We start from the raw sequence: 25144 nt of genomic DNA on the forward strand, positions 1-25144 counted from the left end.
TAATAGCAGTTAAAGGTATTTCCCTTGAAAGGCAAGTTGCAACTTTAAAGGCCTGCTCAGTGTTAGGCAGGTTTTGTTTAAGAAAGGCCAAATGGCCCAGAGACTGGCTATTTCATAGAAATGAAAAAGAGTCTTATCTAAAGCCCCCCCTTCTGAAGTTGACAGTTTACAAGCCTGCAGTTCCTGGAAACCATTTGTTCTTTGAAAAATCTGATTTTGCTAAGTACAACCTTGTAAGATTCCAAAGGAAGTATGTAATCACTCAACACGACTCCCCTCCCTTACCTAAACGAGGGTATAAATTCTCGGGCCCACTGTGCTGTGCTAGCCAGCGTAATAAAGTGCCACTTCCTATAATAGTCTCGATGTCACGATCTCTCTATTTTTCCTGCTACATTTCTGGTGCGTTGGCTGGGAAATGGAGATTGGAGATGGTGTGTTCCATCTCCTTTGTCATCGAGGTACCACCTCCAGGGCAACGGGAAGGGCAATCTCGCCTGGCGCGCAATGGACTTTTTGATCCATAGGAGAGAGGCCCCTCCTGGTGCACTGAAGCTCAGACCACGAAAGCACAACAGGAACCCAAGAGGCAAGGAACTGGCACAAGGATGACCACCTGACGGAAAGGACAGAAGGACCACCCGATGGAAAGAGTAGGAATAAAGGCCTTTGCATAGACCTGCCAATGGATGGCAGAAGGGGAGCTTGATCACCTCCTGGAGCCCGCTAATAATCTTCCAGCCTGAAGGAAAGGGCTGAAAGGCAGTGGAAGGAAACACTGTCTGAAAATGAACCCATAGACTCCTAGGATTAGGACGACGAGTTGACGAATGTGCTGTGTGTTTATGTGTGAATGAGATGGACGGCAGGAAGGTTCCACATAGTTAGTCTGCATTGGGGGTGTACCAACCTACCAATTGCTAGGAGGTGTCTGAGATATCTTCATGAGGAGTATAACTGAAGGGAGACAAAGCGAATATTTCCCATCCCTGTCATTTTCTTATTTGTGTGTGTCTGTCACTTTAAATATGCTAAAAGGCTGGTTGAGTTATTATGCTTTGTGTGATGGGGCGTCATCTTTTAAAAACTTGGTTGGCGCATATTTCTTGATGGCATTTTATGTCTCCCTTTATTTGTGTGGTGTTTTCTCCTAATCCATTGGCACTGTTAAAATTTCTGCCTTTTGTTGTTAAGGTTGTGGAAAATTGCCTGTTGTGTATAAGGAGTGTTACTGGTTATCTTAAATTCTTTCTGGGGACCACTCCCCCTCCCTTCCTTAGCCTGTGTTCTCCTTTGTAAATTCTGAAGGGGCTCATTCTAATCCACCTGTAAAGAAACAGAGAAATGTCTCTTATATGCTACCTAGCCTTTTGTTAACTCAGTGTAAGTTAATGCTAGCCTTGGAACTAATAATCTTTCTCTGATAACTAAGGGAATGAATAGGCTGTTCTCATTTTCAAATACTAAAAGCCAGGTTAGTTAAAAATAAGTCCATTCCTCAAGGTTTAGGCCTTGCCTAAAATCGTAATCAACTACTTGTCCCTGTAAAACTGTTGGGAAGTTTCTCAGAGTCTTGTAATGTATGCTGAGTCCCTATATTATATTGTAATATTAAGTAACACTAATGCTTGTGTTTTTTTGGCTATGCTCATTTAATTGTCCATGTCTTACAACTAAGGGTGCTGTTTAGTAACTCATGAGGATTTTTAACAATTTTGCCTGTTCATAATTAGGAATATGTAGGAACAGATCATTTTACATCTTTGTAATCTGTTCACTCTAAAGAGTTTTGAACCAGGCCATTTTTGTAAACATCATTGGAAAAGTCATGAAGCAAAAAAAAAAAAAAAAAAAAAAAGAAGAACTCCAAAATAAGCACCAGTCAAAGGAAAGGTAAACAAATCGGCAGTTGCCACTAAAGGCAAAAGCTCCAGCCACCCAAAAGAGGCCTAATAAGGATAAACCTGCTAAGGGGATGGTGTCAGCTGCTATGAATGTGGTCAGTCTAGGCACCTGAAGCACAATTGTTCTTAATAGCCTAAGCTCCCAGAACTTTGTCCAATATCTGAACTAAAAAGCCACTGAAAGAGATGGTGCGTCCTCTCCCGAAGTGGGGGGGAACACCTAGCTCGGCGATAGTGACTGTTGATTGAAGGGGGAGGGACATGGCCCAGCGCAACAGTCTGTATGCCATCCACCCATAGAATCCTTGGGTATATATAAATGTGACTGGGGTCCAAATTAATTTGTTAATTAATACTGAGGTTAAGTTTTTAGCCCTTGTGCTCATACTGGCTTCTTCCTCCTAAAACCTGCTCTTCAGTGGAATTAAAGGTGTTCCAAAAACTGAATGTTTCACCTAACTGTTACTAAAAGGTGAATTCAAATTATGACTGTAAAAGGTTATCTATAAATAAATTTTTAAAAAAGCAAAAAGCAAAGGAAAAATGTAAAAAGGTTGTTGGTATACAAATAAAGTTTTAGCAGGAAAACAAAAAAAAGAGAAAGGAATATAAATATATATATATTTATCTAAGAGGAAATCTTATATGGTACATTTCTGTCCTATAATAAAGTAGATAGTTATGAAAATTTTTTTAAAAAGGGGGTAGAAAACAAAAATAAAATGGTATAAAGAAAGTTTAAAAAAATATATACATACAAAGGAAATTCTATAATCAATCTAGGCATAATAAAGTCTTTTCTGAATGCAAGTCTCCAAACATTTTCGGATTTCTCTTCAAATTTTATATAGAATTTATTTAAATGCCTAGTTCAAATTATAGTCTAAAACAATCTGTCAGGCTACCATTATAGTCCAGAAATACAAAAGCTGGTACTTGTAATAAAGTTACAGAAATTAAAGTTTATCATTTAAGTTATGCTAATAACTTCAGACCTTGTAGCTTTTGTATAAAAAGGTAATCAGTTACTGCCTGCAATTGTCAAAATGTAGGCCTGACTTTATTTCTTTTATTGAGCTAGAATCCAGTAATTTCATGCCCACATAATGGTCATGCAAAAATTCCAGCCAGTGCCTGCAAATAATGCCACTGCTAAACGCCTTAAGTCAGACAGGTAGAGATTTTCGATCTCTGGCTAGGCAGGACTGCACCCATTATCAGCTCTGAAGAAATTACAGAAGATGGACCTTCACCCCTCAGCACCCCAAATGATTATGGGATCGAAAAATCTCTAAAGAATGAATAATTGAGGCAGGGTAGCTAGCACAGGTTAAACATAAATAAATTTCCTATAGGTAGGTTTTGAAAGGCGTTCAAACGTTTCTACTGTAGGCCGAGTGGCAACCTGTCCCACCCCTTGGCAAATTCAGGGAAAATTCCATCAAATGTAAGACTAGGACAGTATAATTTCAATTTGTGGGTTAGCATAATAATCACTAGAAATACTTTGGAAACATAAGTAAACTAAACATAGGTATTTGGTATTTCATCACTCAGGATCCAAGTCCTTGAAATGGAATTTGTTAAACCTTTAAAATTGTTTAATGGTGGGCCTCTTGTTAAGGGCATACAGGGAAACTTAAAGGAATTAGAAAGTCTTATCCTAAAACAGCAAATGTAGGCCTTAGATTCAGTCCTAAAAGCCATCCATTGTCAAGTCAGAGAACGATTGCCAATTAGTTTAACTACCGATGCTCATTCTTTTAAGCCAGGTGATATGATATGGGTAAAAGAGTAAAATGTATAATCTCTAAAGCCCCTCTGGAGGGGGCCATTTACTGTTCTTTTACATAACAGAACTAAACTGGCCTTCCAGGACTGGGAGTGCACCTCAGATTCAGCTTAAGGGAGAACACCCCTTAAGCTGACCATTCAGAAAGTCATGAAACCCAACGAAGGACGTGGAACTAATTTATCCAACCCTGCTCCAGAAGCATGAGGATACTTCAGGCCCTGCTTCAATCACACTCTGGAAGCTGATTGATTTACGCACGGCGGAGGATTAAGGATTCGGCTTAAGGACTCAGTGGACATTACTGATAAACCTTTGTTTTGCTTTGTTAACCTTTATACTTGCCAAGCCATTTGTAACTTTATTTGCTGTAAAATTAACAGCTGTCCCCATTGATCATGTTAGAAAAGGGTTTCACTAGCATTTCCGTCCTTTCTTACAATAGGAAGTTTACTTGTGCTTTTATGCATTTCTACCTAATCTGGGTATCTACCGCTTCCCCCCCATACCCAGCATGTAAATGTATAGAAACTATCTGGCCACACTTAAAGGTTTTCCATCATTATTCATCCCAGCCAGAAGTTTGTTATACTAATAAACATATCTGCACCCATAATGGCCAGCTATACTTTGCTAAATTATCAAAACAAAACTACCAGTACACTAAAGCTGGTGTCATAGCTTGTAACACCCCCGGAAGCACAAATTGGGTTTGTTGGGATTTTGCTCCCTCACCCAAAACTAAAAAGTTAATTAAAGAAACTATGCAATTAGTAGTTCCTCCGACAGCCCAACAGTCAAAACTAACCCCCTTCCCTCAATCGTGGAAAGTAGGGCAAAATCTGTTTATAAATTTGGCTGAAAATATAGCTCGGACACTAGGTGTCACCAATTGTTGGGTATGTAGAGGGGTGCTAATAACTAAAAAGTGGCCTTGTAAGGGAACCGGTCACTGCAATAACCCTGTCAGTGTTGCTAGGACTAGGCCTTGCCGGGGCAGGGACAGGTATCGCCTCCCTAACCACTCAATCCCATCATTACAGTAGCCTTCGGGCTGCAATAGAGTCTAACATAAAAAAAAAAATAGAAACTTCTATTTCACACTTACAGGAATCCCTAACCTCTCTGTCTGAAGTAATTCTGCAAAACCGTAGAGGCTGAAACCTACTGTTCCTCCAGCAAGGTGGCCTCTGCGCCACCCTGGGAGAAGAATGTTGTTTCTACACCGACCACTCAAAAATAGTAAAGGAATCCACAGCTAAAGTGAGAGAAGGTTTGGCTAAGCATAAATTAGAGTGGGAGCAGAAACAGGGATGGTTTGAAAGTTGGTTTAACTACTCACCTTGGTTAACCACACTATTGTCTGCTTTAATAGGCCCCGTGATAATACTCTTACTGTTGCTAACCTTCGGTCCATGTATTATAAACAAGCTAATAACTTTTGTAAAAACTAAAATAAACCCTGTGCAACTTATGGTCCTCAAACAACAGTATCAACAGGTACCCCTGGACAACTCAGCATGTTAAGGGAATCCAAGATTAGATTCACTCTACCCTCATGAGAAGGGGTGAATGAGAGGACCGTAATAAAGTATACCATAGACTTAGGTTAAGAGCATGCTATAACCCAATAAATATGTAATCAGCTTGTGGACAATAGCACAGCCATTTTTAGTTTTCTACTTTAAAACATAACCTGTAGCTGTTTAAAGTTTCAGTTATGGGAAAAAACTGCAAAGCTCCGGTTACAAGCTTCAACCTCTTCCCTTGTCTCACTTTTCCCTTAGCAACAACCAATCAGGTACCGGGGGTAATCACCTAAGTTTCCAGATGTCTCTGCAACTTCCCTAGCTAGTGGGCCAAGGTCAGCCCGAGTCAGGCTAGCCAATCCTCCACAGTTAAGCTGACCACCAGAGGTTACTACCCAATTAAATGGTAACAAAACTGGAAAGCCCCCCAAGCTCCTCCTCCCTTTGTGTAAAAGCATAAAAGTCATCTGCTTAAGGAAATCAGAGCCACTGAATGTACTCCACTGTGTCGGTTGTCGACAGAGACCCAGGCTCGAGCTTGTAAATAAAGACCCTCTTGAACTTTCATCGAAATTGGCCCTTGGTGGTCTCTCAGATTGAACTTTCGGCCACTACAACAGTACCAAATATTGTCAAGGATTTGGAATGACCAAAACTCTTACACATTGCTTGTGAAATTTACATAGAAAAAATCACTTTTTGAAACTGTTTTCATACATTATAAAGCTGAATGCATGCACAGTCTATCATCCTGAATTTTCACCCTAAAAATGTTGTCAATATAAAAACCTTTTGTCAATATAAGAAACATTACATGAATATTCATAATATCATGAAAGTTAAAAGCCCTAAAATGAAAACACAAATAGTAGAGTAAATAAACAATTTGAGCACTATTCTTACAATAGAAAGCCAATGAAAAGAGGAATAATTTCACCCAAAAAAAATTATGTTGCATTCAGGAGACTAGATATACACAAAGACAAATGTTATGACTCCATTTGTGTAAAGTTTTCGAACAGGAAAAACTAAGCTGGCATTAGAAGTCAGGATAATGGTTCCCACTGGAGAAGAGTGTGGGTATATTTGAATGATTTGCATAGAGAGACATCTGGAATGCTCCTGTTGTATGCTTGGATCTTAGTAAAGTTGCACGGTTATGTTTACTTTAAGATCTTTTGTTATGTCTACATTCATAATTTGTGCTCTTTACTCATTGCATTTTATAGTTCACTAGGTTTATTTTAAAAATAAAATCCAAGATCATAGAGTAGTTTACCATGGCCACAGCAGCATGTAGTTTTCAAAAAATAGATTTCCACCAGGAGTTTTTGAAGCATTTCAATAGTTTAGCATCTAGTATAATTATACTGTTGTCTATTACTTGAATATCAGTTCTAGCTGACATGAGGAAGCCTGTTCAGAAATGTCAAATAAAGCTCTGGGCTGGAATGCAGTGTTACTTCAAGCAGGAATAATCAACAGATAAGATGTAAGAAGTCTCTAGCCAGTTCATAATCTAAAGAGATACGTATTAATTCTCAGGATCTCGATGATATTCTTCCATTATTTTATGGTAAGGCAGGCATGTTTCATTTTTTTTTGTCCTTGAGGTAGGAGTATTTTTTTTTTTTTTGTAGTAGTAGTGAGTATCTTACTGTAAGTAAATTGCTGGAGGGTACCAAGTAAAAATTTACCAAGACATCTGATTTTCTGAGCTTTGCTGAGAAGAGAGTTCTTTTGGTAACAGAAAAATATTCATTTTGTGTCTTTAGAGTATCATTGTAGATTTTACTTAATGTTTCTGAAAAGAAAAATTAATATTTATAATGTTGGTGCTGAAAGACTTTAAACTTCCAATTCTGTTTTGTTTGAACAAGATACTATCAGCCAAACCATCCTGTAGAAAACTACTATAAGCTATAAACAAACTGAAAAACAAACAAACAAAAAAGCAAATATCTGACATCACTGGAAAGCAACAAAATACAGGCAGTTTGTGGAGGGAGATAAACTTCGGAATAAGAAAACAAGAATGAGGGTTGCTTTTTTAATGGTTTCTATCCTGAGAGCAGACCATAGCCTCCACCTTGCCACTTAAGATTCCAAATAAAAAACTCACAGTATTTTTGCCCTAAGAACCAATGGAAAAAGTTAAGGCCAGCCACAACCACTGAAAATTAGCTGGTTAGAAGAGTTCTGAAAAGACAGCCATAGAAAAAATGTCCTCAAATCTGGACAAAATTCCATCAAAATCCAAAAATATGAGTGACTTCTGAAACATGAAGGTTCAGCTTCTAGCAGCCCACATATGGGTGAACCAACTGAATTGAGATTTGAACTTCTACCCGCAAGACTTTTGGCAGTATCAGTCTTGCTAATCTGATTGTCTATGATGGAAGAAAGAAAAGAAATAAAGAAGGAGAAAGGGAAAGAAGGGAGGGAGGGAGGAAGAGATGTAGGCAGGCAGGCAGGTGAGCAGGGCAAACATTTTGAAGACATATTAATAAAATTCTAAAACTCCAAACATAACTTCACAACATCCAGGATATAGTTAAAATTACTTAACATTCAAAAAAGAGGAAACTGTAACATTTTCAAGAAAAAAGACAGCCAATAGAGAACTGAACTTGTGATGACTTAGATGTTGGAATTAATAGATAGTAGTTATTACCAATATACTAAAGGGAAAAAAACACTAATAGTAAATGAAAAGATAAGAAATACCAACAGAAAAATAGAAAATATATAAATATAAAAATTATACAACTGAAAACTCCAATTTCTCATATAAAAAGTTAGTTGAATAGGATAAACAGCACAGTGGAGGTGATGGTGAAGGAAATAATCAGTAAATATGTAGCTTTATTAATAAAAATACAAAATACATCTTTATGAATAAAATATTTATGAATAAAATATTTACTATAAAATACATACTGAAGAACTTATGGAAACTATCAAACACACACACACAAACACATACACAAAGACAACTATATAGAACCTTCACGAAAGGATAGCTGAGTGAAAAATTGAGAGATATTTCTTTTAGAATATGGTTGAGATGCTTGCAATCTGTTTAAGACATACATTTGCAGATACGTGAAGCTCAGTGAGCCCAAAGCAGAATAAATACAAAGAAAGTCATACTTAGACACATTGTGATAAAATTTTGCAAATCAAAGATTAAGAGAATATATAGAAATAAGCTGAGAATAACCATTGACATGCAAGAGAACAATGCTACAAATACTTGAAGTGCTGACTTCTTTTCAGAACAGTGGAGGGTATAAAAAGTGGAAAAACTTAAGTGCAGAAAAAGGGAAAAAACAATGGTAAGTTTAGAGTTTTTAATTCATTAACAATACTTTTCAAGCATAAATATGAAATAAAAACATTTCCAAGCTGGGCTCGGTGGCTCAGCCTGTAATCCCGTGACTTTGGGAGGCTGAGGTGAGTGGATTGCCTGAGCCCGCAGGTTCGAGACCTGCCTGGGCAGCGAGACCTCATCTCTACAATAAAACAAAAAATTAGCCAGGTGTGGTAGCGGGCGCCTGTAGTTCCAGCTACTTGGAGGGCTGAGGCAGAAGGGTCGCCGGAGCCCCAGCAGGTCAAGGCTGCGGGGGCCAGGAGCAGCCACTGCACTCCAGTCTGGGTGACCTAGTGAGACTCCAACTGAAAAACAAACAAACAAACAAACAAAAAACATTTCTAAAAAGAAAGCAAAAATAATTACTGCTATTGGACCATAAGTAGAATTACTGAAAGATGTTTTTCGGGTCAAAGGAATAAAATGAGCAGGAAATGAAATATTCGGGATATTATAAAATCTTGATTCTAAACTATTTTATGGTAAGATCATACTTTTGCAGTAATTTTTTAAACCAATTAGATCTTAGTGGGTGATGATTCATACAACTATTTGTTTTGTTCTTAACATTGAATTTATGACTATGCTGCTATCTCTCTTTTGAAATGTAAACTTATTTTAAAAATAGGAATGTTGCATTTTCTCTGCCACATAACTTGCATATGATATATGCCTGCTAAAACATATTTTACATACTTCAACATATTTCAAATTCTACTAATATTTGAACACAAATTGTCTTATTGTGTCATCACCAAAATCATACAAGACCAGTATTACTTTATGTATTTTATAGATAAATACATAGAAACTCAGACAAAGGGACATGTACAAAGTTACTCTGTATAAAGGGCATATATGCTTGCATCTGGATTTGTACAGAGACTCTTCCACTCTATCTCTGATACATAGTTCAGAGAATCATATCCTGGTAGCATTTCCAGATCTAAAACAAATGCACAGTCAATTCATTATTAGTATTTGGCCCAAAGGACTTATATATTAGCAATTTAAAAAAAAACATTATTTTAGTAATAATAGTTTTATAGATGTCACATTTTAATAAAGTAACTACCAATAGTTTTATGATAGTGATTATGTATCTCAGTTGAGGAATTTTGAAATTTATTCTGCTTCCCAATAATATATTATAACCCTTACTATTTCTATTCTGATGACTTTCTTTCTTTATGTTGTTCTCATTAAACATTTAAAATATTCTAAACGCAATTATGCTACTTTCAATAATATTTTCTTCAAATATTTATCTAAATACATTGTTAATAAGAAAGATAATATTTTCTTTTCATATTTGTAGTCTCATTCTAAAATTAAATCTCCTAAGGACCTTCTTGGTAAAATGGGTAGTTCTCTGTATAGACTAGTGCTATGTCACTTTATATTTGAACACTGGTGATGTATTTATCTTTTCACTGCAAATATCTCTTTCAAGGACCTGGGAATTATGAAAATAAAAAAACAGAAAAACCTAAATAACCTATCAATCAAATGTTTTCACGTAGATCAGGAGTTACAGGCTTCTTCATCATCCATTAATACTCTATTGCATTGCTAATAAAGCATTTGTAAATAAGATAGGGACCTCATAATTCTTGAATCCTGCATCAACTAATTGCCACCTAGAAGCCATTTTTTATGCCCCTGAAATTCTTCAGCACCCATTTGCATAATCCAGAATACAATCACCACTCAGTGGTTGACTGCTACTCTATTTCAATGCCACATTTCATTATCATGTAACAAGCAAAATTCCAGAAATTTTAGTTGGAGAAACTTGAATATTTTTATTTTCAGTGATACGCAATTGACAGTTGATAACTATTTTGTCTAATCTTATTTAACCCAAATTAAAATGTCAATTTAGCTTTCCTTCAAGTTAATATATATACTCATCAAGGAAGCAGCAATGCACTGGTTGTAGCCTCAGGAAATAAATGACTTTGAGATTGTCTGATTCACTTTGCTCAACAAAATGAAAAAAAAAAAAAAACAGACAGATAACAATGTATTAAGATAAACCCACAGGCAAAAGATTACTCTGATTTGTCTGTCAATTCTCTCTGATTCTTTTGAAAGCATTTGTGAAATGTTTTTAAAGAAAAGCAGAAATCTGCAGCTTTTTAGACAGAACAAGATATCAAATTATTTATTTATGTCAGTAGGCTATTGTCAACAACAATAATTTTCTTAGAAAATGATGGAAAGCTATCCTAATGGTTATATTTCCATATGGAATATCATTACAGATAGAAAAGTACAGATTAAATAAATTGGTGCAAGCCGGGCTCGGTGGCTCAGCCTGTAATCCCGCACCTTTGGGAGGCTGAGGTGAGTGGATTGCCTGAGCCCGCGGGTTCGAGACCCGCCTGGGCAGGGAGACCTCATCTCTACAATAAATGAAAAAAACCTAGCTGGGCGTGGTAGCGCGTGTCTGTAGTTCCGGCTACTGGGAAGGCTGAGGCGGAAGGATCGCCGGACTCCAGCAGGTCGAGGCTGCAGTGGCCGGGAGCGGCCACTGCACTCCAGTCTGGGCGACAGAGTGAGACTCCAACTCAAAATAATAAAAAAATAATAAAATAAATAAATAAATAAATTGGTGCAGCTTTTCTCTGAACCCTCAAAAGGCATGTAGTTTGAATCTTCTAAAACTCAGGGAGAAAAGAGTATTAGTGTATGTAGAAAAATGTAGAATAATAATAGCTAAATACCAACTGTGACATTGTGCATTACTATTTCACAAAAAAATTGGCAGATGAAGTTACTATAAATATATTCTTTAAAAATAAACTGCATAGGCTGTCAGATATAACCCTCTGTATGAGATTGCAGCATGCATTTCCTTGTGCAATAAACAAACTTGCCTTTGACATGTATACAATCGCTCCATATTATGAATTTTTACAAATTTATGCCAGGAAAAGTATGTTTTTTAAATATAATGAACAACAAATATTTTGAGAGAGTTCTAGGAGACATCTGGCAGCTAAAAAATGAGAACTCTCTTTTTATAACATTTCACTTCAGTTTATTTTGACAGCTGTAGTAACAGAGTCAAAGGTTTGATCAGAGATGTATGGGCTGCATCCTCATCAAACCCATAGTTTCTGCTTCCCAGTGGATTTAGTGTCATTTCAATCAGGAAAAATGCCCCCAGACATATGCAGTCATAAATTGGAGATATCATTTTCCGTCTTTTATTTTACCAGGATGAGCTTGAAAAATCCAGCAACTGAGAAAATAGAAATCATAATAAAAGGAGTGGCATTAAATCATCTACCTAGTGTATAACTTATGATGGGACTTACAAAAACTTTCCTAGAAACAAACATTATGAGTGAATGGCAATGCGTTTAATGCTAGAAACTTTTTAAACAACTAGAGACAAAAAACAGGTAAACATAAAAGATTTTTTTTACTTTTTGGTATATTCAATATGCTGCAGCCAATATACACAGAATCTAAATGTAAAATGTATTAGGTTATCTATAAAGTAATAAAGAAAGTAATAATAAGCCTGCCTTTTCCATAGAGACTCAGTCTTACATATGCCAGAATTCTTATTTAAACAGACATGACTTAATCTTTTGGAAAAAAAAAAATTCAATGGGTTTACCTCAGTAGCTTTAAAAAACATTGCTTCTCAGAGTGTCTCTGAAAGGAATTTTTATTGGAATAGATTTGTTTATGGTTTGGGAAAAATTTGTAAGTCTCATACTCACATTAAGGAGGTGTTAAATGTTTCTTCAGAGATGGCTCGTCAGGCAAGAATAGTAAAAAAACCTTCTCAGAGGTGTTGGATAACAATGATGAAAAGGAACATGATAAGATAGCCTTGGGTTTTGTTTAAGACATGAGGCATAAAATCACAGCAAAGGTTATTGATTGCTTACTTCATGTAAGCTTTATAACATTCTTGTGGCCTCCTCAATGCCGTACCTCCACCAGTGTTTCTCAAGCTCAGCACTATTGGTATTCTGCTCTGTCCATAAAAATGCGTTGTGTGGAGCTGCAAGCAGTGAGCATTTGCAGGTTTTTAAACCTCATCTAATAGCTAACTACTTAGTCTCTAACCATTAGAAATCAATAACATACCTCCCTTCCAATCATGACAACCAAAAATGAATACAAATATTGCCAACTATTTCCTGGGAGGTAAAATTTCTTCTAGTTGAGAACCACTGAAACAACAAACTCCTCACATGTATATGCATACACACTTATAAATACAAAGACACACATAAATGCACACTTGCACATGCTCACTAATTTCCCCAAACCCCTCAACACCCACATACATACATAACCACATTCCTCACACCCAAACAGCTACACACACATACATACACACACACTCTCACACACACACACCTACAGTCACGCCTTGATCCACACACCCACATGTACACCTACCACATCACATATGTAAACACACTCACCATGTGATCCACCCTCCACATATGCACCTACCAGTCCATGTATAGACACAAACCCATATAACCATAATGCACATTAAACAGTTATGTTATATTACGTAAGTCATTAAGAAATACTCTCTTACCTTGAATAATTTATTACCATATGCATAGGTTTTGTCTTTTTTATTTCATCTTGTGGCCTAGAAGTGCAGTTTCTTAAACCACAGAGTAGGTTTCAATAAATACTTGTTGAATAAATTAACAACTGCTTTGTCTTATATTTACATAAGCTAGAGTTTATTTTTATCTCTCCCAGTCTTTGATTCCTGAAGTCCGGAGCAGAGCCTTTTGGAGTTTATTTCAGTCATATTATAGAAGATATTTTTCTTTAAATAAGTACTATACTAGGATGTTGATTGAACCAATAAATATGAAGATGATGTACCCAAAAACATTATTATCAAATTGAATTTGAAGAGGGATGAATGATACATGGTGTTCTTGTTGAAATAAATTGCATATATACTTCAGCATTTATTTTATTGTGACTAGATACACTGGAGAACCTTCTGTTATTAAGGAAATATTATTGAAATTGAATTGCTAGTATGATAGCATTGTAAAATAGGGTGTAGTTGTCTTCTCTTAAGGCTTAGTGATTATTGAACAACTTTTTGCTCTAACAAAATATGCTCTCTTTTGTATCCTATAAAGAATTCTCCGCTTTGTGATCCAGGAAGTAAAATTAGACAGAAATTGTGTGCTGACATTTTCTAAAATGAATTTTTATGATGAAATCTGAATTAATATGATCAATTAAAATCGCATTGGTGTGATTTACCAAGCATTAACTCAACATCTCCTTAGTCAAAACACTGTATAAGCTATAGGTTTTTTTGTCCTCAGAAAGCATGCCATTGATTAGTACATCAAGATAGTATGTGATTCTATAAAACACACAAAAAATTCCTAGTACCAATACAAATGTGACCATCAAAACTGAATACAGATATTGTCAAGACTATTATCAAAACATAGTATTTAGATTCCTAAGTTGTATAATAGATTGTTTTTAATAATGATTTGATTTACAAAGAAAAACATTTGAAGGAAATGAAATGGATTATGAATCTTTTTATATATCAAATATGACAAAAAAGATTATAAACTTGCCTTTTTCCCCCATGTTAATTTTGCAGTTGAGGATTTTAACCCTGTTCATTATGCTCATATTATAATTTAGAATCTACATTTTCAAATAAGATTGGTGTTATAATTCCTTTATTAATACATCACCAACTTATGTTGGAATGCTGACTGTTCAATGACTTTGATGAAACTTTAGGACAAATTAATTAAATGTTTTATGTACAAACATTAACTACTTTTAAACATTAAATGATTCAATAAGTATTTTGGAGGGTTTTCCTTTCTATTACTTCTGAAGTTTTTGTGTTTATTCTTTTCATATATCTATAATAGTTAAAGATATTCCTTTAACCCATGAAAATATGTTGTATTGACATGGTATTAAAAGGGTTTCTATAATTAAATGTTTATGTAGCAAATTGATAATGACTTTCTAACAGTTAATTTAAAGACTATACATTAAAAAGGAGTATAGCTATTTTTTATGTTGTTATCTGTTTTCTTATGTATGAAGATGATCCTAATGCAAAGATAACTACATTTCAAGCTTATTTTTCTTTTATACACTATTCATTACTATGTCAGTTTGTGTTTTTTAGAATGCCTGTATAAGCAAAATATTTTGTATAAATACTTAAAGAAGTAAAATAAAAAGCTCCTTGAAAATTAAAAATCAAGCCAGGCTCGGTGGCTCAACCTGTAATACCAGCGCTTTGGAGGCTGAGGTGAGTAGATTGCCTGAGCCCACGGGGTCGAGACCCACGTGGGCAACTTGGCGAGACCTCATCTCTACAATAAATCAAAAATTAGCCTGGCATGGTAGCATGCGCCTGTAGTTCCAGCTACTTGGAAGGCTGAGGCGGAAGGATCGCCAGAGCCCAGCAGGTCGAGCCTGCAGTGACCGGGAGCAGCTACTGCACTCCAGTCTGGGTGACAGAGTGAGACTCCAACTCAAAAAAAAAAAAAAAAAAGACAATTAAAAATCAGAGAAAATATCAGCTCTTATTATTTATATTAAAATATGATTTTGCTTTCCATTTGCTTTATCATAATTTTTAAAGATAGGTAGATCTGGTAAATTAGAAGCCAGTTATGTTAGAAACATATATCTAACTTATACCTAACACTGTTGTAGACTGAATAATGCTCATTATAGAATAGTTAAATCTAGCCAATTAACAAATATATAACTTCATGTGTTATGTTGTGGCAGCACATAACATTCACTATCTTTACATTTTTCAATATAGTATACCATAATTAACTATAGTCATTTTGCAGAACAGCAGATCTCTTCAAATGTATTCCTCTTATGTAATTATAAGTATCTTTTGACCAAAACCTTTCATTTCCTCTTCCCCACAAACAACCCCAGCTTCTGATAACCACTGTTATTATACTTTCTACATCTATGAGATTAAATTTTCTCAGAGTCCATTTGTAAGTGTGATCATGTGGTATTTGTCTTTCTCTCCTTGGGTGGGTAGGGTTAAAAGAAAATTTCTAAAATAAATTATTTCACTTAACAAAACGTTCTCCAGGTTTATCCATGTTATTTTACGTTTGTTTGTTTTTTGTTTGTTTGTTTTTTTGAGTTGGAATCTCACTACCTCAGCATCAGCCTGCTGGATTCTGGCGATCCTTCCGCCTCAACCTTCCAAGTAGCCAGAACTGCAGGCACATGCTACCACACCCGGGTAATTTTTGATTTATTGTAGAGAGGAGGTCTCGCCAAGTTCCCCGGGGCGGGTCTCAAATCCACAGGCTCAGGCAATCCACTCGCCTAGGCCTCCCAAAGTGCTGGGACTACAGGCTGAGTCACCGAACCCGACCTTATCCAAGGTATTTTAAATGGCTAAATTTTCTTCCTTTTATAGCTGGATAGTATTCCATTATGCATATATATCACGTTTTTCTTATCCATTCATTTGTTGATGAACACCTAGGTTAGTTCTATACCTTAACTATTGTGAATAGTATTTCAATAAACATGGAAACTAAGATATCTCTTTGACATACTGATTGTATTTCCTTTGGACATATACCCAGCAGTGAGAATGTAAGATTATATGGTAGTTCTATTTTTTTTAAGTACTTTCCATAGTGTTTTTCATAGTGACTGTATTATTTTACATTCCCACAAACAGTAAAAAGCAGTTCCCTTTTCTCCACATCTTCACCACACCTGCTACCTTTTGTCTTTTTGTGCTAGCCATTTTGACTGAGGTGAGGTGATATCTCATTGCAATTTTGATTTGCATTTTTTTCAATGAATAGTGCTGATGAGCATTTATTTTATTGCATTTCTTCTTTTGAGAAATATCTGTCCATACTACCCAAAAGTATCTACAGATTCAGTGCAATTCCTATCAAAATACTAATGACACAGAAATAGAAAAAGAAAATACTGAAATTCTTATGTAATGACATAAGACCCCAAATAGTCAAAACAATCTTGAACAAAAAGAACAAAATTATTTTAACTAACTGACTTTAAAATATTCTACAAAGACCAGTAACCAAAACATCACAGTTCAGGTATAAAAACTGAAACATAAACCAATGGAACAAAATTAAGAGCCCAGATATAAATCTACACATTTATAGCTAACTGATTTTTTGGCAAAGTTACCAAAAACATACACTGGGGAGAGGGAAGTCTCTTCAATAAATGGCGTTGCCAACACTGGATGTTCACATGGACAAGAAAATGAAACTAGACCCTTATCTCTCACTGCATGTGAAAATCAACTCAAAATGAATTAAATACTTAAATGTAAGACCTGAAATTATGAAACAGCTACACTTAAAGACGGGAAACGCTTTATGACACTGGTCTTGGCAAGGATTTTTTGGATAAGACCTCCAAAGCACAGGCAACAAAAGCAAAAGGAGACAAATAGGATAACATCAAATTACAAAGCTTTTGCCCAGCAAAAGAAAGAATCAACAGAGTTAGGAGACAACTGACAGAATGGGAGAAAATATTTGAGAGGAAAACCGTACATCTGACAAAGAGTTAATATCCAAAACATATAAGAAACTAAAAGGCGGGCTGGGCTCAGTGGCTCAGCCTGTAATTCCAGCGCTTCGGGAGGCCGAGGTGAGTGGATTGCCTGAGTCCATGGGTTCGAGACCCACCTGGGCAACTTGGCGAGACCTCATCTCTACAATAAATCAAAAAACTAGCCGGGCGTGGTAGTGCATGCCTGTAGTTCCAGCTACTTGGAAGGCTGAGGCGGAAGGATCCCCGGAGCCCAACAGGTCAAGGCTGCGGTGGCCGGGAGTGGCCACGGCACTCCAGTCTGGGCGACAGAGTGAGACTCCAACTCAAAAAAAAAGAAAAAGAAAAGATAAACTAAAAGGCCTCAGTAGCCTAAAAACAAATAACTTGATTTGAAAATGAGCAAAACATTTTATTTTTTCTATACATTGATGGACTATAGAGGGTAAAGATAATTTTTAAAAATCTTGTACTCAAAGTCATTTTTTAAAATAAATATACTTTAAACTCAGAAAATACATACGTGGATAGGTCTCAATCTCTTTACTTGAAATACATACAACATGAAATTAAATTCAACTCAAATTAATATAATTAGTATCAAATAAATAATTGTATAGGAAGTTAGTTAAGCACTGGAAAATTTATTCAAATCAAATGATTGCCTTTTGCTTAATGATTTAAGAAGAACAAATGTAACTCTCCTTTAATTGAAGAGGAATTTCTTTTTACACTATTATTATTATTATTTTTAATGAGACTATTGCCAGGTAGGCTCTCTAGGTCCACATTTTTATCTTTGACAGGTCTATATCCAGAGTTATTAGCATAGATTTACACTACCCTGTCAATTTGAAACACTGCACTTCTATTTCCATGGTCATCACCTTTTAAAACTCAATGAGTTTTCAGTTTTATTAGCCTCACTTCTTTCTTGGGTCATATGAATGTACTGAACTCCAGACAGTTGTTGAATATATATGAAGAAAGTACGGCAATTTTCAGCTTGTAAGAAATTTGAGGCTGTCATAAATTTAGATTCTTCTTGAAGGAAAACAATTTTCAGTATATTGAATATATGGAGACATTGGTTTAAAATATAAATTTCTGCATATATTTTGTTTAAAATATACATATATTTATATGCACAGATGTACCTTTTTTATCTCTCTTTTCTTAACATTTTGGATGCATTTATGAATTTAATTGTTTTTTACTTTCTGAAAATAAAGCTGTATAATTTTAGCTTTATATATCCTCTAAATATCCTGTAGTTCTCTGTAGATGTATTTTTCAGCAGTTTTTTTAGATGAATTTCTATTAAAAAGTATAAATCTCTAATAGACTGTATGGTAACAACTTTTAATGCTAAAGAGTACCAAGAATTTTTATACATTATATGGTCATATGCAAACATTTGGTTGTGTTTAGTTTGTCAGTTTTAGATAATAGTCTTAGAGCCTATACTGAAATATTCTTTTTCTTTTAAAATCAGCTTCTATAATTAAGATCATTGTTATTTGGACTTTGCATGTTGTGAGAGATTTGAGTATCTCATTCTTATTCATTTTTAAATAAGAAATCAGGTACATAAACACTAAATAAAATAAAATTTCCAACCCTAACTTTTCTTGACTTCAAATACATTATATCTGTAAGGTAAAAATGTGGTGTGAGCCGGGTTCGGTGGCTCAGCCTGTAATCCCGTGCCTTTGGGAGGCTGAGGTGAGTGGATTGCCTGAGCCCGTGGGTTCGAGACCTGCCTGGGCAGCGAGACCTCATCTCTACAATAAATCAAAAAATCAGCCGGGCGTGGTAGTGCATGCCTGTAATTCCAGCTCCTTGGAAGGCTGAGGCGGAAGGATCGCCGGAGCCCAGCATGTCGAGGCTGTGGTGGCCGAGAGCGGCCACTGCACACCAGTCTGGGCGATAGAGTGAGACTCTAACTCAAAAACAACAACAACAACAACAACAACAAAAAGCAAAAATGTGGTGTGTGTGTGCTCGTGTGTGTGTAATAAAACAATATAGAAAATTAAGTAGGAATTTGGCCTCTGATTGATGGCCTAGTATTAGCTGTTGGTGACACTCAATTCTGGCTCATTATAGTAGAAAACACTAACAAGCAGCTATTGATAATATCTGATGTTGATGTGCTGCACAGCATTAAAAATGCAGGCCCTAGACAACCCCTTCGGGTCCCCTCCCACTGTAGGAGCTTTTCTGTCCTCTCAATAAATCCTGCTTTAAAAAAAAGAGGATGCAGCCCTGAAAGTCAGACTATCTACATTCAAATCTAGACCATGTTATTTATTGAACTGTAGGCTGTAGGATCTTTTTTTTCATACTTCTTAACCTCTCAGAATCTCAGTTTCTGTATCTAGAAAATGGGCATAATAACAGAATTTATTGAAACTTTGTTGCAAAAATTAATTGAATTGTTATATGTAACACATATAGAACAATGACTGGTACTAGGGAAAAAACTTTATAAAAGTTATTATTATGAAAAAGCTAGTTATTAATATGATAAGTCAGGCATCAACACAGCATATATGTGTTCTTGCATATATCATTTGAATATACAACCTGAATACTAAATATTTAATTCACAACGTGCTGAGATAGATATCAGAAGTAAAACATATAATTGTATTATATTTTAATGCTCTTCTAAAGCAACTATTTACTTGAAAATATTTTAAAATCTTGGGAAATATTTTTTCTTCCTGAAGAAGAAGCTTGAAGTGAACTTCTAGCAATATGTTTTAAAAACATAGAAATATTCCAAAATTAATCATGTGTGAGTGTGTTAACCCATTCCCATTTGCCCCAAGAACACTCACTGTCAGAGCTAGCAACTGCAACATTTACTCTGAGATAATTCATTAATTACCCTCCAAGTCTGTCACAAAATATCTCGTTTTATTGTTATGCTCTCATCACTCTAGTATGTCTATAGTCTTTGGAAACAAATGACATCATTCTATTTATAGCATTCTGTTTTTATTAGTGGTAGATCCATGTGATGTTTTGCTTTGTGTTGTTCCATGCTTTGAAATTTACCACACACAAAAAAATGTATTAAATGCCAATCATCATATATATTTCTGTTACATTGGGATTAGAGATAATTTCTGCTTAGAAATAACTCAAAAAACAGTTTTTATACTTTATTTTCATATTGAAAAATAGTCAGAATTGCCTCATCCTCAGAAAGCACATTTATGTAGAATTAAATGAACATGACTGTGAGCTGCACTTTTTTTTCAAACAGGAAATGCATTTTTAAAGTATGTTATTGATAAGCAACTTAATAAGCCAGAATTTTTTGAAAAATATATTTTCGTTGTATAAAGAATTCAGATTCTGCAGTTTTTTTGAAAACTAGAAAGGTCATACAGTGGGAACCCCCCCAAAAACCCTGGATTTATCTTTTTGTAGGGCAGGCGCCTTGAAGTACAGGTTTACTACACTAGTTACGTGTACTTAAGAAGCCATCAGCATCAGTGTACCAGCTAGCACTGTCATGAGAGGTTGTGCTCAACTTCAGTGATTTTTAAAAAAGTTTTTACAATGATTTTACCTATTTTATGATTTACGAGCATATCTGCCTACACTGTGCTGAATGTTCAGCAGTTTTTTACCAAAAATGGTATGACCTTCATTTCTCACCCTCTCTCAACTTGAGTGACATCTTTTTATTTCCCCAGATGAAAAAAAGTCCTCAAAGGAAAGCATTTTGCTGATGTGAAGAGATGAAACAAACAATTGGCAGAAACACTAACAGGCATTAAAATTGACAAGTTCAAAAACTGTTTTGAGCAGTGGAAAAAGTGTCTCAACAGGTGTATTGAATCAAACAGAGTACTCTGAGGGTGACTACGATTTAATTGTGTAAGAATTAATACACAATTTTTTTAATAAACAGATTCCAGGTTTTTGCGCCCTCATATATCATAATTTAATTTCAGTATAGATTCCCTTTATAGATTGCTTTTATAAAGAGGATAACTTATAATAGAGTAGCCCATTGCCATTTTTTTTATCTCTTACATTGCTCTTCCACGGGTAATTTTATGGATACAAATGTTAAATTGTTTTATACCTATTGCATCAAAAATTCTCAATAAAAGAATAACAGATAATTTTAAATTTATCATATCCATTTCATAGATTGAGAATCTCATGTGTAGATAACATATTAGTTGAAATCACAAATGATGCTAGTGAAAGTGAAATATAAAATCTTAATAAAAGTAACAAAAATAAAATATTCTACTCATTGAATTCAAAGGAAGAATAATAGACTTACACGTCTAAAGATATCTTCTCATCAATGTATCTGCCACTAATTAATTAAAAATAAATAAATTCTGAAGATCCCTAAGGTATTCTTTACTAATTGCCTGTGATTGGAACCTGAGATCTGCTTTTAAGCAATACAACTGGCAAAGGTGATGGCATGTCACTTGCATGATTACATTTTATCATGTAAAACTCCATTTTAGCAGATTGTTTTGAGAGATCCTCTTGCTGGCTTTGAAGAAGCTAATAGTCTTTTTGTGAACTACCTAAGGAGTAGTCTATATGATAGGGAATTGTAAGTGGCCTCTAGGATAAAATGGCAGTCTTCAATTTACAGCCAGTAACAAGCCAATAACAAGCCAGTGACAACCCTTACTCATAAAACCACAAGAAAATGAATTCTGCCATTAGCCTGAATAAGTTGGAATTAGATTATTCCTGTGTTGAGACTCCAGATGAGACCAGAGCCCAGTCTACACAACAATTGCATCCTGTGAGACTCAGAGCAGAAGATCAGTTATAACATGTCTGGACTCTTGACCTACTGCACTCGTTTAATAAATGTGGTTTGGTGTAAGTCATTAATTTTGTGTAATGTGTTGTGCATCAATAAAAAGTCAGTACAATTGGATACAAATATTCTAATTATCCTTATTTCTGAAACAACTCTGAAGTCACATTTTTAATCATTCTACCCTAATAACACTTCTTATAGTTTAGATAATTCCTTCTGCCATTTCTTAACCTATAATTATTCACTTCTAGCACAACTACAAACCATTATTTTTATTTTATTTTTATTCCTCAACATTTTCAGATTTTCCCCTCCTTCTTTACTCATTTGAGTTCCATGGCTAGTCTTTATAAGCATGTCTCTCTTAATTTTCTTGAGTTATTTTCAGTCTAATAAACTGACGTTAAAACCTTAATCCTGATATATATCAAAACATCATGTTGTAACTCATAAATAAACAATTTTTATTTATTAATCACATCTTAATAAAGCCGAGGGGATCAAAAAATGAAGCAAAGACTGTGAGAAAAAAGCACTCAATCTGAGATCAACTCCCTGTAAATAAAATCATCTTATAATATTTTCTAACTTTAAAAAAATCAAATCCATCCATATAGTAGGACAGATTAAAAAATCTCGGAGTCATTTTTCTTTCTGCACTTGTTCTTACACTTCACATGCAATCATTCAGCAAAACCTATGACTTTTTAAATAACTCCAGAAGCAGTGAAAATTGCTCTAGTTATAGCTCTATGTCTCAAATCTGAGTAAATGTCTGCCACAATTTGGCTTTCCTCAGGAAGTTTGCCTGCAAAGTGGACACCAAAGAACTCTTCTCATTCCTCAGGACTCAACTGAAGTAAGGGCCCTCTACTGTCCTACTTGTGAATTAATGTTTGGAAGTTAAGCAGTTTAAGATTATAAGAAGCCACAAGGATGATGCTTTGATTTTTGCTCACTGTTCTCAGGATGGGAAGATAAAGAGAAATTATCATGACAATAAGACAGCAATCAAGCTCCACAACGAAAGTCTATATAGTTGTGACTAATGAGGAACTCTGTCAAGAAGTGATTAAAAGCAGGAATCAACACAGGTGAAGGCAAAATAATATACTATCCCTGAGCCCTGTCAGAAACCATCAGACACACAACAGAGGAAGCAGTGCTCTTTGACGCAAAAAACCAAAACATTAAAAGCATCTCTGCCTTCCTACTTGATTCATACTCACCTGTGAAGAAGGGTTAAACTTTGTCTATGTCCTAGGGAAGTTCACACGCGCACACACACACACAAAATCACTCACTCACTTATTCAATTCATAAGGCTTAGAAATCTAAAGCGATTTTGTCAGTGTCAAATCAGAAACTGACATCGTCAGTTGTAAAATTTTCATTTTTTCAAGAGTTTCTATTTTTCTATTGATATTTCTTATCTTTTCATTTACTGTTAGCACTTATTTTCCTTGAGTATAGTGATTGATGGTAGCTAATACTCTGCTAATGCCAACATCTGAATCATCACAAATTCAGACTCCATTGGTGTTTTCACCCTTAAGAGTGTCACATTTTCCTCTTTCTCCAAGTGTTGAATAATTCTGTGATAAGTGGAGAAGTGATTCCTGACTCCACCCATGTGGGGTCCAACAGAAACAATATAGAATCCCAGAAGGTGAAATGAAAATCACATTCCCTATTAAGAAATGAAAGGCAGCAGAAGTAATGAGACATGTACTCACTACTCAATAAAACAGCCCTGCATAGCCAAGTGAAAGGGCTGACATGAGCCAGAGACTTATGTGAGAACATCATCAACTGAATTCAGCTTTGGCTTATGTTGATCTAGCTGTTCCAGGCAACATGACTATAACTCTAGCCAGTGCAGAGACTAATGTGTTGTTCCAGATATTTCCATTATTTTATTTCTACTTCACTGTCACTTGAGGACCAAGACTAACTGACATTCTTTTGACAAGACCGCCAATGTATATCTGCCACACACTCCTAGGGACACAAACTTTATTTTGTTACTGTTGGGGATTCCAGATGTGACACAAAAGTCTTTACCCCCGATATCCAAAGTCCAGAAGCTTGAGCCTCAGCTCTGACTACTGTATAATCACATCTCCATAAAAACAAGTGACTGATAAACGCTAACAAAATTCAGGGTCCTGTTCACCAAGTATAGTTTTTTGGGAGGAATAAGTCACAATTCCTTTTTTGTGACTTTGACTCATGAAAGGCTTAGAATCATATAGAACTCTTGGAGAATTGGAGATAGTATTATAGTGGCCGAATGTTCAATCCGAGAGACCACCAAGAGCCAATTCTGATGAAAATTCAAGAGGGTCTTTATTTGCAAGCTCGAGCCTGGACCTCTGTTGACAACCAACACAGCAGAGTACACCCAAAGGCCCCGACTTCTTTAAGCAGACATCTTTTATCATGGTTGCACAAAGGGAGGAGGAGTTTGAGGGGACTTTCCAGTCTTGTTACCATTTAATTGGGTAGTAACCTCTGGTGGTCAGCTCAATTGTGGAGGATTAGCTAACTTGACTTGGGCTGACCTTGGCCCACTAGCTGGGGAAGTTGCAGAGACATCTGGAAACTTTAGGTGATTTCCCCCGGCACCTGATTGGTTGTTGCTAAAGGGAAAGTGGGTCAAGGGAAGGGGTTGAAGCTTGAACTGGAGCTTTGCAGTTTTTCCCATAACTGAAACTTTAAACAGCTACAGGTTATGTTTTAAAGCAGAAAACTAAAATGGCTGTGCCATTGTCCACAAACCAATTACATATTTATTGGGTTATAGCATGTTTTTAACCTAAGTTTATGGTATACTCTGTTATGGCCCTCTCAGTATGTGCCTGACTTGAGCATTTTAATTAGTCCTTGATATTGTCTACCTGGAAATTCATCTTTCTCTTAGTGGAAGAATCAGCAGGCCTTGTTGGAAGCTGACCAGCAAGTTGCGGCTCCCTGTTGGGCCCCACAACCCAAGGTCTCCCTTTGATCTACACTGAATCCTGACTGGATACTCCTGAATAAGTAGTCAACCTCCCCCTAGTGGCATCCCTGAGGATTTTATTTGCTTACCTGGCACAGCTTCAAAACAAACCCTGTTACCCAGCAATGCTATAC

The 25144-nt window shown here is 35.7% G+C and overlaps 1 pseudogene; it reads left to right on the forward strand.

Moving 5' to 3' along the window:
• Nucleotides 1-25144, forward strand: part of LOC103267519 — a 75684-nt pseudogene that overhangs the window by 539 nt on the left and 50001 nt on the right.

This window comes from Carlito syrichta, unplaced genomic scaffold (assembly GCF_000164805.1).
Source record: "Carlito syrichta isolate Samal-C Ts95f unplaced genomic scaffold, Tarsius_syrichta-2.0.1 Scaffold308157, whole genome shotgun sequence".
Classification (NCBI taxonomy): domain Eukaryota; kingdom Metazoa; phylum Chordata; class Mammalia; order Primates; family Tarsiidae; genus Carlito; species Carlito syrichta.